The sequence below is a fragment of the Rhea pennata genome, chromosome 3 (genome assembly GCF_028389875.1).
Source record: "Rhea pennata isolate bPtePen1 chromosome 3, bPtePen1.pri, whole genome shotgun sequence".
Taxonomy (NCBI): Eukaryota; Metazoa; Chordata; class Aves; order Rheiformes; family Rheidae; genus Rhea; species Rhea pennata.
The window spans coordinates 46155754-46170843 of record NC_084665.1 but is presented as its reverse complement, the minus strand read 5'-3'; the positions used below and the strand labels follow the sequence as shown (position 1 = coordinate 46170843).

At 36.6% G+C, this 15090-nt stretch overlaps 1 long non-coding RNA gene across 1 annotated transcript; it reads left to right on the top strand.

The window, feature by feature from the left end:
- Positions 1-4829: 4829 nt before the first annotated feature.
- LOC134139248 (uncharacterized) lies at positions 4830-14501 on the top strand. The gene is made up of 3 exons (XR_009958097.1): positions 4830-4925; positions 5159-5241; positions 13931-14501. It is a non-coding gene; the product is annotated as an uncharacterized LOC134139248 (long non-coding RNA).
- The last annotated feature ends 589 nt before the right edge of the window (positions 14502-15090 follow it).

The window sequence follows — 15090 nt, the reverse complement described above, 5'->3', positions numbered from 1 at the left end:
CGTACAGAGATGTTCGTAACTGTATCCATATAACCATTAAAATATTGTTTGAAATCATCGAGTATTTACTTTGATCTATGGACAGTTCTGGATACATGCACCAGAACTCAGCACAGAACAAGTCATTTGAGCTCTATGGCTCCATACAAAGATTGGTAAAGGTTTATAGACATATCATTTTTAAAAGCCACTGTGTTATAAAAAAATATGAGATAAATCTTTGATAAATCATCTGATGCCTACAGCCTTCTGTTGTCTTTTCATCCTGGGAATTATTGGCACTCCAGGGGCAAGTTAAGAAATTGTATTAATTTATATCATATTTAAGCATGCATGGAAGAGAGACATTTCTAGAGGCATGGAGAAAACTTAGTCCTCAGAAAATTTCAGTGGCATATCGGATAACTGGAGTATTCCATTATGTCACAGCATCATTAGAAATGTCAATGGCTGACCTGATACCAAAGGAAAACGCAGAGTTTCTATCACCTTCTAAAAGCTCCTTTGCCCTCTGATATTTAGCACAACACTACATTTTCCACAAAGTCTAGCCAGATGGGCACCACCAACTGTAGTTCCTGAAATCCTTTGAAAAATGCTGACAGGAAAAATTGATAGTCATTGCCAATGTAAGGACTGCTGTTCATTTCTATTCCTCTAAACCAAACCTTCTTAAGAATAACTTGATTGTGCACAAGTCCATAATGGACATAGAACAGAAATTCTGCCTTGTGTGAGGTCAAAAGATAGCTTCTAATGGATTTTGCTCAACTTACTGAATTTTAAATCAGCAATGGTGTAATTGTCACTGTCCAAGATTTAAAAAAAAATCATTAATTTAAGAGAAAGTTTCACTCTGTAGTGCATTTTAATAAACTTTTATTTTTTTCTGTCACTTAAAGGTTTCTTTTGATAATCAGCATTATCCTTGACGTGTTTCAAATTTGTGTTTTGCTTTAGTTTTTGAATGATTGAGCGTATTTTTCTATAATTTGAATTGGACTGTTTCACGAGATAGCACAAATGAATGAAACCAGGAAATGTAATCATAGTTTTTCACATATAACTGTGGCTGAAGTTTGTGCCAAGAGTTTGTGCTCCTGTGGGTTCATTTTCACACCAATTCAATTCAAACTAATTGTGTAGTTACCTTTTAGGAAGGAAAAAAGAAGTGTTTTGCCTCTGATAGAACAAAAGGACTGGGAAAACTTTAGTTTTCAATCCCAGGCCAGAGTCTTTAGTTGTAGATCAGGGGAATATAAGTTAAATCCTGTCTCCTGATGCTGACTTTGATACTGATTCTGTTCCCTTTCAGTACAATGGCCCCTCTATAGCTGTAGACTGCAAAACCGCTAGACCTCATTTCATGTATTCTCAGGGTAAGATGCTCTTTATGTGTTTTCAAAGACATAAGGTACAGCTGAAAAGTTAAAAACTTGTTTTGTTAAATAAACGTACCATTTTGGAAACTGCGTAAAGAATGAATCTGTGGTTACATGTGTGGACCTATAGCAGGGATATGGAAGGAGGTATATTAAATTGTGAAAAATTGAGGCTCCTAAGCCATCTGCATTGGCATGCCTGTTTGAGGTAAGTTTACAAACACACAGCAAACTGAAAATAGCAGTTTTTGCAAAACTGTAAAACTCATAGTGTTTTCAGAATTCTGCAAACATGAAGCTAAGTAAGGCACACCACTGAGAGAACAAAGCAGATCTCTAGATCACTTTGTTTCTCATGCATTTAAAATTAAAAGGGAAAGAAAACTCTAAAGCAGTGTCTGACTGAACTCTCTTCTGACACATTCTTGTAGGTACAACCAAAGGAACAGTTTCCTATGGCTAAGCATATATGATATATTTGGCTATATCAACTGCTCATCACTTTAATTCCAGAATTTAGACATATTCTGAGGGAACAAGAGAAACATCACAAGTTCAAATCCACAAACAGAGCAAAATATGGGTAGTAAACCTGTGCAGAAAAGAAAGATAAGAGGATAAAAACATCTACCAGGATGAATAGCTGAACAGATCTGCAATGTTTAAAAGGAATTATATCTAAACATGAATGAGAGACTCTGTAACTTCTCTGATGTTTTTTTAAAGGTATATCAGCCTCTGCAAGAGCCCCAGTATGCATAAATACATCCTATTCAAGCAAAGTGTGGATGAAAGTGTCAGGCCAAAATTCTGTCAAAGGTGTCCAACCACCTTTTCCTCTCTATTACCAACGGATGATTTGAGGAGTTCAGTGAATTCATTCATGAAAGTAGGATATTTCTTCAAAATTTCAGAATGACTACAATTTTATAGCAATCAAAAATGCTACTATTTATCTGAAATGCTCCCTTTAAAGTATAGGTTCACTATCAAAATGTAGTAGATTCTGTGAGTTTTCAAATCACCTTACACCAAAAAATGAGATGCAAAACCCAAATCATACTGATTTTTAACACGTCATTAAATAAGGAGAGCAAAGCTGGATCCATTCATCTATAACTTTTTCACCCCACCCTTTGGAGGTTCAGATAAAATGAAATCTGTCTCTAATTTACTACAGTTTTCAGTTTTGCAACATTTTAACCCACTGAAGACAACAAAACTAAAACAATGCAAAGTTTTGCCTGATAAAATCCCAGATAAAGTCTTTATTTATGTGTTCCCTTTAAAAGAAGAAAATCCTGAACAATTCCTGCTCAACATGAGACCTTGTCAGACGGATTTTTAGAATACCCCTTTCTTGGGGTAAAGGAGTATGTCTTAGCTTACATTTATAATGCACTAAATGTATTCTTGATGCTCAATAAAATAATAATTGAATAATCAGTTTTACAACGATGATTGTGATTCAGTTGCTGTCTGTTACTGAAAAATTTCAGGAAAAAAAAATCCTAATCTCTGCTGCTTTTTCAATGCTTTCTTCACTTTTAAATGTCTTCTAGAGCAGCTGGTGGCTCTGAGGAATATTTAACTACAGGATTGTAATGTACTTTTAAATGATTTTAGTTATGGTCTATAAAAAATATCTATGTCTCCTTGGTCTTCATTAATACACAAGGAACTCATGTCAGAAACTGGTATTTTATTTCATCTTTGTAAAATAAACTCTGATTTTCCTTTTACAGTCTGATAGTTTCTAAAGCTGTGTCCTGTAGGTGCATATACATCTTACAGCAGCAGTGTACACTTGACAGGCTCTGGCTGCCTTAAAATCGTGGACAACTGCTCTTTTTTCTAGAATAAAAATGCAAAACATATCTGGTGAATATAAAGGCCCAAGGCTAGTTGGGCTTTCAAAAAATGTTAGGTGATGGGTCACAAACAAGGTCCTGAAAAAAAAACTCATATTTTTTTTTCTACTAATGGATGTAGTTGATTTGAGAGAGAATCTCCCTCTCTTTACAGCCTATGGCATTTAGCTTACAGGAGAAAGCAGAAATCTATCTCACTAGGGTGCCAGATAAGATATTCATATTTGTGAAGTTGCAAAAATAACACAAACAGTATTGCCAGTGAAAATATCTGTGGAAGTGAAATCTTCCTTCTGTGAAACAACAGTAGTAATTCATCATAATACACGTGTTACCTTACAACCTGGTTTAAATATTTCTCCCTATTGCATCCTACCTTAACTTTTGGGAAGTAGTTTGGACATTTCTTCCCACAAAAGGTTGTTGGAACAAAGGATATGATGGATGGCACAGGTGAGGCTGCTCCAAGGAGAAGGACCTCTCATCCACAGGCAAACGGTGGCAAGAGGTCACCCTAAAGAAGGCAGCTTTCTTTTCTTCTTGGCTATTGTAATTGAAGCTCTAAAAAAAGGTAGAAGGAGGAAGACTACAAAATTTTCATTATTCTACTAGAACCATAATAAGAAAACAGTGTTATGTGGTAAAGTCTACTGACTACCAGGATCTCATCTCTTTACCTGTGATATGCTTTTGAACATTATTGCCCTGTTAGCTTGTGGAAGAGAAAGATCTTGGCTAAGATAAAACAGGAAGGCACCAGGAAACCATTCATTGTGCCCTCAGCAGTTCTTTTTCGCTGTATCCTCTGAATACAAATCTTCAAAACTTCAGGCACAGGAATAACAATTTTTGTTTGCCGAGTTTCTTGCAGTCTCCTCTCTTCCAAAATGTCAGTGGAAATAACAACTTGTGTTCTTTAATGCAGCATTTTTCATGTTCAAATCACATGAGTTAGGTACTACGTGCATTGTATATGCAGAAGGCCAAGAATGTGAATAACTATGCAATTTCTCTCTATTTTATACTGAAGGGGTAGTTACAATTAAAAACTTTTACAGTATTAAGTGATCTCCAAGCAATTAAATGAATAATTTCTCCAAGAAGGGCAAATTTTCAATGATGATTGCAGCCAAGCTGAATATTTTTGCACAGGTCAGACTTTTCAGTTTTCTTAATAAAGTTTCAATATTTTGAAAGAAAACTTCTACTGAACTATATATTACTTTAATTTTTATCAGCTTCTTTAGGAGGAAATAACTGCTTATCACCTAACTAAGAGTAAGATATATATACATAGCAATTAAATTATACTTTTGGCTCTATAAAATAATAAAATATTAAAATGGTAACTTCATGATCTCTCCCATGATACATTCATTTGAAATGTTGGCCCTCAGCAAAGGGATCCGCTCTGTTTCTCATGGAAAAACTCCGAAACTCACAGCTGTTTTCTCAGAATCAAATGCAAACTGCAAATTGCATAACTGATGTTTGTATAGGGTATTTGATTGGTTTTTTTTTTTGTTTTGTTTTGTTTTGTTTTTTTCCTGTCAGGTGTTGACAGTTTAATAACACTGGAGAATAACAGAAGACTTCATGATTCCTGGAGAGGAACAGCATGTTTTGCTTGGTCTTTTTATACAAGAGTTTTGGGAAAGCTCTGCTTAAACAGGTGAGCTTCATTATTTATTTGCTTGCTTTGTTCTTCTTTTTAAATGGAAGTTTTCCTTGGCAACTAAATCTTCACTGCAGCCATGCTCCTTGTGCCTTTTGATTTTATCAGATCCTCAGTAATGTACAAAGGACAGCTTGGGTGTAAGCAGCTAAGAAATGCTGCAATGGGATAGACATGATGTCCAAGGAATACCAAATCTTGTGTTCATGCTGCCTGACTTACATTTTCAGATGAGACTAATGAATGCAGGTCCTTTCTCTACCTGGTCTTTCTATTGGCACTGCCAGGACAACCACTATCCATCACCTGAAGGGTGAGTAGTTTTGTCACTAGTTCAATAAATAAAAATTTGTTGTGGTCATTGATGGCAAGGCTGTAAAATCAATATGCATGCTGCCAAGTTAGAATAGCATCATCTGAAATGGTAGGACCATGCCTGTTGCATCTAGTGAAGAGGGCACACTGATGGAAGCTGTGGCTTTTGACTCCTGTTTCACTGCTTAGGTGCATATACAGCACTGGGAGCTGAGATCAGAAGGGGAATGTCTCATTTCCTGCTTCCCTCACAATGCTAAAACAACACTCACAAACTTTATTTATTTTTTTAATTCTTTGTCAAGCCCCACTAACTCTGGAATCTATTTAGGCACAGCTTCCACAAGACAGAATAAAACAGCCTTATACCACCTTAGGCACTATCCAATTCTTAGGCTAACATTTCCTGTGTGGTCTTCTCCAGCCTGTGAGTTTAGCCAGCTGTGTGAACAAGAAGTAGTCAGGTTATTGCAGTTTGCACTGCTGGTTACATACGGGTGACTGAAACCGACCCTGTATTGACAGGATTTGAGTTCTTCCCCCTTCATGTTAACGCTTAGTTTTTAATACAACCACCAGCCACTCATAGCTGGACAAGGGAACTGCAATAACAGAACTAGCACCCAGATGCCTCAATTCTAGTTTTACTTTTACAAGAAATATACTTACAGAAAAACACTGTGAACTTACATGTACTCTTTTGTTTCTGTCAGACATCCTAGTGTCTATTAGTGCTTTTAGCATATCCTTGGGTATCAGCAGCGAAATGGCTGTCTATAGTGCACTGCAGCATCCAAAAATCATGAGTCCAGACCCACAAAATTAACTTAAAAATTAAGATATCAAAAAACAAAAGCAGAAATAATAATATGGTGATCGTGGGTTTAGGGTCTTCCTTGAACTTCTGTTCTGTTTTCTTTATTATTAAAGTACGAAAGCAAAGGAGACCAAACATAACTCCTAGCCAAAACAAGCTCATAAAAAAATTATACACCAAAATGCATGCCACACACTAAATATTCCTTCTTTTGGGAAGAAGACAGAAGAGTTAATATTTCTGGCATGTTTCTGTCTTTAGCTACCTAAAAGATAGCTATTTCATCTAAGTTCATCCGTCTCTCCCTAGTCAGTTGGGAGACATTGCTAGGAGATGACTCATCCCATTTAAAATAAGTGCTGAAAATGAACAGAGTGAATTATGCGTTGATTATCAAACCTCACTGGCTACTGAAGCAGGGCCCAGAAAAGCAGCTTAGACTAGACATTGTACTTTTAGACAGCCAAATTTAGGGGACATGAATCCTGGTTTGTCTGGCAAGTATGCTATGATCACTGAGGCATTTTGGAACAGGGAACCTTAACATATCCCCAATATTCTTTGAGACAAGCTTGTTCAACTTGTTACAGTTGGGTCTTTACACGTCATTTTTCTCAAAGGTCTTGAGGACACAACTAGGAGGATCAATTGTGACTGCTAGGATTTGCTGAGAAAGCAAGTCTAGAACATCATTATTAGCCAACTGTAGGTTTATAACAGTAAAATTTCCACTTACTTGAAGCGAGGGAAGATAATTATAGAAAAGATTGAAGTCAGTTAGACCTTTGTAACAACTCTATTGAGTTAAAGAAAATCCACGCTGGCTTTGCAGGATACTTTATATAATATAAAGGGAACAGGTCTGCATATTTGGAATAGACTGTTGAGAGAGCACAAGAGATGGCATATTTTACATTGTTCCCTTAATATAAGTCTTTTGCCTTCAAAACTATGGCAATATGTGAAGGGATCATTGAAGATAAGAGTCTGACTCTGGATTTACATTGAAAGTTGTCCCAGCCGTAAACATGCAACTAGCCAGCTAGACCACTTCAAAAAGTGGTGTGCATCTTCACTGTGTATAACCGAGACTGGTATATGCTATCCATTCTGGACCAGAAACCTTGGATTAGTATTACAAAAAATAATTTTGGGCAACTATTTAACACATATATACATAACACAAATTCTAATACATATATATACATATATATGTATATATGTATACACATTTATGTAATACATAAATTCCTAATACATACTAGGTAAAAGAAAACTATATTTTTTGTTCATTTTTCCTGAGAAAATCTTTTCTTTCACCGGTGGAAGAAATTAGCCATTGATGATTACTGTCATCTTTTATTCAGCTCTGCTTAAAAGAACAATGGCATCGGGTGAAGATGCATTTGCATGTCTGCAGAAGGCTTGTTGAGATTTCTGGCTGTCTCTAGATCTTCAAATTAGATGCAGCTGCAGCAGCATGCAGAAGAAGAATATTGCTAGCTGACCCATTCACAGATTATTAAAAATATATTGGAAATTCAGTGGGGATGTCACAAGAAAGTTAGTGAATGTTGAAAGGTACTGATATGTTTTCCAGACCAATTCACTTATTTAATTATGACTTTTCTAGGCTAGTCTGATACTTAATGTTTAATGGACTAAGCGGTGAACAATACAAATAGAGGAAGGGAGACTTTCTAGGGAGCCTAGGGTAGTCTTTGTAAAGCAGATGTCTCTGCGGCAATAAAAATCTAGCAAAGGACTTGTACAGGAGGTGCCAAGAGTGAATGTGCTCACAGAATTTTCCAATGGAATTATATGGTGAGGAAAATGATTATTGTTCATCAGATTAATAAAAATTTGAGCTAAACGCTATTAACAGATAAGACATTACTAAATTCAGTGTTTTTAAAGAAAAATTGTTGGGTGATATGGTTTAAATTCCAGTCAGGCTTTTTTAGTTAAAAAGACACAAATTACAAATTCAGGTCATTATTAAAAATAGAATAGGTTTCAGAAAGTCAAAGAGCAACAGGATTCTCCACAAAACATCTACAGTCTATGTCCTAGAACAGAGAAAACCTGAAAGAGGAACTGAATCTAATTTCTTTGGGTGATCATGTATCTTGAGATTAAAGTACTTTTTGCTTTTAATATTTTCAGCAGAAGATGAGAAACTTTCTTGTAAGCTACTGAGAAGTTTCGTACCAATGAATGTAGGCAATTGTCCTTTCCCAGGAGTACAAGCTACTAAACCTCATCGTTTCCTTATACTTTCCTAGTATGTCTCAAGGGCTCGTGTATTTGCTCTCTGGTCTCCTGTTATTAGTTGGAGAATGAGAGCCAAGCCACATTGCCTGCCCTAGAACACAGAAGCCCATGGGCAGCAGAGCTATTGAAGCCTGATTTCCTATGGATTTGTCTTATGTTTGGTTTCTCTATTGTCAAATGAATTACGAATTCTGCTTGAAGAGTTTCCAGTGAGTAGCTCATTTATAACAACCCTTTCCCTTGATAGTTCCACACAGGGTGAACTGATGCTTCAGTCTTTCTCTTAGGAGGAATTTTTTCCCTGCCCTTGACACCAGATGCACAAAATACTTTGGAATACTTTGGTCCTTACAAGACCTTTTTTCTTTTTTTCTTTTTTTTTCTCCCCCCAGTAAAACATCTTCAAAGTAGCCAAAGGGTTCAAAATGTATTAGGAAGAATACACAGATACATGCATGCAAACATGCAGCATAATCACTTAAACCTTGTTTCCTTCAAAAACAACGCTAGAAACTGTATACTGCACAGTGAAACTGTGATGTAGAAACTATGTACTGTGAACAGGGCAAACAATAGTACTTCAGCCCGAGCAACCATCAGCAAGTGAGATCATCAGAAGCCTGAAATCTATGGACAGTGTTAGCATCAGCATTTTGTGGCTGAACTAAATAAAAACACAACGCTGGCTTCACCTAAAAAAGGAACTTACATCACAAATTTCTCTGGAACTTTCTGTTAATTATTTCCTCTTCCCTAGCTTTTCTGGGACTTTTTTTTTTGTGACACTGTGAAATGAAAATAAGTCTATATTCTGGCTAGTTAGTCTCTTGTTTTGTCTCTGCTTCAGAGGTGTCTCACTGTGGAGTGCAGAGGGACAGCAAAGAACGCTGAAGTCCACAATGCCCCTACACCGCAATATAGCACGAGGCCTCCCCCCTCTCGTATCACTAGTCTCTGACCGATCTCTAGGAGATTCACAGACATCTCTGTGGCTATCTCTTTCTTACCAGACTATCTGAGTCCTAGGAAGATCTAAATCTTTCTCTGGATCAGCAAAAAGGAGATATTTTCATTTTGGTATGACCCCTTTATATGCAGTTCTCAGAACAGATAGACTCTGGTCTGCACTCTGGCAAAAATACTTGTAACCATCTCAATCTGAGATGCATTAGTTTTTCAGCTAATGCAGTATGAGCCGGCTGTTGTTAACTGAGCTAATGCACCAGTATGCAAAACTAAGTAAGTACCACTTAAAAAAATTCCAGTCAGTATTGCGAATTCCACTAGAATGACTGATATCAACCATAGTGATTTAGGGATTTCACTGTCTGTATTCCACTCTTTGCAGTGCCAGCTGTATACTTTGAAACACACACAGACACATATGCTTTCACATTGTATTCCAGGTCATTCAGAAATATAGAATAAAATTACTTATGTATTCTCAGTTTCCCTCCTGACATTTTCATTTTTTCTTTTCTAGTGTTTCTTCTCTTTCTTTCTTTTCTTACATATTCCTACACCCATGACAATGTGTACACAGATATTTTGTCTTTATTATGCTGAACTAGTTAGGTCCTTTCTAAAAAGAAACACAGGCTCTCATAAATGTCAAAGGTAATGTTCCTCATTTTAGTCATCTACAATATAGACACCTATTTGCTGAAGAAGCTGACTTCTTTTTTAGACAGTGGAGAAAAGCAGGTACTTCTTGGGTGCAATTCATCTTGTCTTAACAGAAGTATCTACTACGTACCAGATGAATCTCTTCCAGAGGTATTCCCCACCTGCTCTGATCTACACGTGACTGCCTCATGTGTGCAGTGTGGATGTCTATGTTGTGGATGGATCCCATGCCTCATTGCTGATTCCACAGCTCAGTAACAAAGAGTGAAACCAGTGCAGGACTTCAACGAGAAAGGGAAACCACAGAAGAAAATGTAATGATGAAGGTATTGCAGAACATTAAATGGAAGGAAAGGTCAGAGCTGGCTCAAATTTTAGGACTTTAGTAAAGTTATGTTTTTCTCACTCCAGGTCTGAGTAGTCTTAAAATACTCTTACAGGTAGATAAGAAGTTGTTTTGATGAGATAACTGAGCTTTAAATTTAAATCACTGTAGATAAGGAAAGGCTAAACATGGCACTGGTGATCTGGGCAAAAGACAAGTTGTTGGGTTTTGGTTTGGGTTTTTTGTTGTTTTTTGAATTTTCCCTTCATTCCATTGATTTTTCTTTTAATTACTGAAAAAAATGAAAGTATTTTGAGAATTATAAAATGGTTCATTTTGATGTTCCTATGATGTTTTTTCTATTAGAGCTTGCTCTGATATTCTGTCTTTTTTTTAAATGTAGCTCTAAACTGTATGGCAGAATAACCTCAAATTCATAAATAGCATAGATTCTGTTGAAACTGCAGTTTTGGTAAAACCCTCTTTTCCCAAACACTGATTGTTAAGAGCTTGAGACAATTTAGAACATAATTAGGCTGGAATCTACTTGAACAGATATGTAAAAGACTGTCATATTAGATCATACTTTCTCTTAAACAACTTTTTAGAAAGCAGTGTGTTTAACACAGTCTCTTTTTTTTCACACTGAAAAAATACTACATCCTGCAAAAGTTCTGAGTCTGCTCCTCTTGGAATCTATAATATTATCCCATTGAATTAAGAATTAAAACTTTTTGGGATGTCCTGTGTAAAATTTTTGGCATAGTCCTCTTTTAAAACTAAACATCTACCCATGAAAACCTTAAATAAGTGTGATAAAAGTCAAAGACAGCACAAGCCTCATGCTAAGCTTGATAGCTCTAATACGCCTCTTTGGCTTGTGAATTTTCTCTGGCCATTTTTTTCCAAACTTCACTGGGGTCACTATATTTAAATTATAGCACCCAAAACAAGGTTTCTTTTTTTTTTTTCCTACCAGCCACAAAGAGAAGAGGCCAAAAGAAATGCTGCTAAAAGCATTCTGGGCTAGTTTTCATGCATTCACGCAGATTTATCCCAGCTCTGATCATATCTAACTATTCTTATGATCTTAAAGAGTTATTATATTTTCCTTAAAAGCAATATAACTTCTTAAAAGTTTCAAATTTACTTGTTCTTGTTTTGTAAACTAGAGAATTAAATACGATTAAAATTAATTGTGGGTTGTAGCATATGCTGCAATTAAATTTTTATTCACTGTATCTTATTTGGCATCCTGCCTGGGTAGTGTGGGTAACTAATTCCTATCTCTAAGCTAATCTAATGATTGTGATATTGATTGGGTCCACAGTCAGATTTTTTTGGTTGAAATAACCTTCTAGTAAAATAGTCCATGAGATTTTAGAAGACTTCAAAAAATTAACATTCTTACTCATAAGCAGGGTCACGGAAATTCAGTTTGGCACTTGAGCAAATTATTGTGATGAATGGGTATGCAACCCTCTGGAACAAAAGAAGAAAATGTTTTTCATATACAAATATTTTCTGTTTTTCAATAACTGTTCTGTTTGGCACTGTCATTCCTCTATTACAACTAATATCTTGGCAGCTAAAGCAAAACTGAATTATCTGTGTTATTAAGTTCTGTTACTACAAAGATTTAACAGGTAAAGAAAACCTAAGAAAGCCTTGTGTGCCTGAAACTTTGCCTGTTTTTTTCAACTACAATAACTTTCTAATAAATGATATTACCTCTACCCACAAGTCTTGTCTTGCTTGTGTCCTTAGACCATCCTGAAATTATGCTCCCACTGGGTTCTGACTGTTAAATAATAATCTTTTCTATAATTTTCAGAGGGGAATTTCAGTAATTAGGAAATAAGGGAAAAATAGATCTGTTACTTTACTGTCTGTGCCTCAATTCAATCTGAAGGAGAATAGCCACCTTCAGGAGTAAAGTACCTTCTATAATAAACAATTTCACATACAGAACATTCACAGGAAGGATAGTGCCATGAGTAGGTCCTTCACCTTCATACATTATGATAAGAAGTGTCTAAGATAGGCTGCGGTCAGATAGGTTACTTTAACGCTATGTTGGAGAAGACGGTTCAGGAAGAGTCTTGCATTCCCAGGATACCTCCCCTGTAGTACCATGTCTAGCCAGCAGCCTCCATGCAGCCTGAGCTGAGAACGTATGGAGGTGTCAGCCAAAGAGCCTGTGTTGTCCTTTATATCATGGCTTGTGAAGGCACACGAGGGTCACAGAGAGTGCCAGACCATGCAGTAGCTGGGCAATCAATGTACCCACAAATGTGCTCTGAGCACAAGTCACACCTGAAGTTATTCCTAGGAATACAGCCAGGAATACCAATGGGGAGACCACCGGTGAACACAGCCCATGCTGCTATGCAGTGCAGCAAGGGGGTCTTGCTGGGGGACCACCCATGCTGACTCCTAGTGACACCAGATCGGCTTTGTGTGAGCCAGCCCAGACCCAGAGACAGCAGGAGCATGTTTTTGTGCAGTGCTGACATTAATGGGGACTTGAGAGGGGGCACCTGGACGAAAAGACTGTAACGAAACACCAGTAGGTGAAATGCACATCAGGGTGTGGACACTGATGAGGTTGGACTGTAGCATGAACAGCACTTAGCTGTAACTGTTTCCATTGTAGAAAAACTGCTTGTAATCTGGAAGCAGTATTTTTAATTAGCAACTTCTGACCATTTCTCACCCTGACAGATAGGACATGTATTAATGAAAGATTTACATTTAAAAGTGAAAAACAAAAGCATTTCTAAGTAACTGAAGGTAGAGTTCTTTAACAGCCCATGAGTTTTGAATCAATCTGAAAATTTTCTTTTCTCTGTGGTATTAAATGCAGTTCAAATTCTCAGTATGGTTCAAGTAATTTATTTAACAAGAGGTTTTGCTGTAATTGTGATTTATTGGTCAGACTGAAATAACCAGTGCTCCCAGACTCACACTTCCACATGTGCTGTATGAAGTTGTAGCACTAACATACTTACATCAGACACGCTGGAATGCTAGGAGACTTGAGACCAGCCAAAGGTTTCTTTTCCTTCTGCTCTCTAGGTGTCTTTATTTGACTGGTCATATTTCTTTATTTCAGCATTTTTATTTATCACATTATGAAAAGAGGCAGCACAGGGTTTCAAGTTGCTTCTGCTATAAATTAACAAGAACAATGAAGTCTTCTCAACAAATTTGAAGGAACAAATAAAAAAAAAATCTGGTAGGGACAATGATGACTTCATTTCCTTCTCTAGCTCATAGGTAGTGGCTCTCTGGTAATGAGTGGAATTATTTACACAGATACAGATTGAGAGAACTGGGCCTGCAGTTCATGTAGCATATACTGAATTGAATATTTGGGTGACAAGAAAACAGTTCATCTATCTAGGCAAAGGGAGGTGTTGGAAATAGAAATAATGATAAACATAGTGTATCCACAACCACTGCTCAGCCTGGGTTCTCACATATATTAAGAGCTATTTAGTATTCTCACTTCTCTTCTGCTTTACTGTGTTTAAATTTTCAGCTTCACATTAAACGCCTTGAGCTTCAAGCATTTTGAATGCATGCATTAGTGTAACAGGCTGCACAAGCTGTATGACTAAAGTGTTTGCTCTGTGTTTGCAGGTATGTGGCTGATCCTTTTCTCCCCTAACAGTGACACCTGGAGTCATTTCTGCCAGACAAGCAAGTGTGACGCAAGGCATAAGGCTCCCCTTTCAGTCAACGACAACCAACAAGCCAACAAAGCAAGGATGTTCCTTCTCCATGCTAGCTTAACAAACTAGTTAAATTAGGCTGGGCTTTCAGCAGTGATTCAAGCCTATTTTAAATGAGGCTTAGTTATACTTCTTCATTTTTTGACCTGCAATGAGGTTTATAGAAAGGTGACATATGAAGAGTTTTCTCCTTGCCATATCAGGATTCTTCTGTTCTGTAACGATCAGGAAAGGGATCCAGACTCCAGAACTCACATATCCCAGGTGACCAATCTCACCATTTGAACTCAGGGAGTTCTTTGTGGCAAGAAAAAGATGAAAAATGTTTATATTGATTCTTTTTTTTTTTTTTTTTTTTTGTTAAGTTGTGTTTTGTTTCACCCATTGAACCTAAACCTGGGCCCGATTCTTGCATCTGCTAACTTCACGTTTAGTAGGTTGCTTGCAGCTTATGTATAGATACACACTGAAGTGAATCATCTGTGTTAATCAAATAAAAATTTATTAATCCATATTCTGTCTTGTGTTTTCTATTCATAGAAAACATTTATCAACTTCAAAGTTTTATCTGAAGGATACCTGTCTAAAAGGTCAAGTGTAATATGAATAATTTTTAACAGCTTACATTGATTCCCTTATATATATGTGACTATTACCTTGACCTGATTTTCATATATATGTATGCTTTATTATTACTTGTCTGGTCATTTAGTTGGGTCTTGCGCTTCTAGCAGTGGCCTATAGCAAGTGCTTAAAACCAAAGAAAAGTAAAGGAAAACAAAGTTAAAATAGCAGAATCTCAAGGTCATACAAACAATTCTAGATATGTGGGGGTTAGAGAAGTGGGTAAAGAAAATCTGTCTTTATCTCAGCAGCTAGTGAAGCATATTATTTGATTTTCTTTATTTGAAATTGTGCTATGTCAGGAATGGTGTCATAGTTACCGATATGCTAGAACCAGAAGTCTAAGAAACAGTTGTCAAAACAGCATTTTACTCTTTATGCTGCCATCCTTTCCTAAACAGTAGTTACAGTAAAGCTTGCTTGGCAGACTGTGAAAAAAAATAA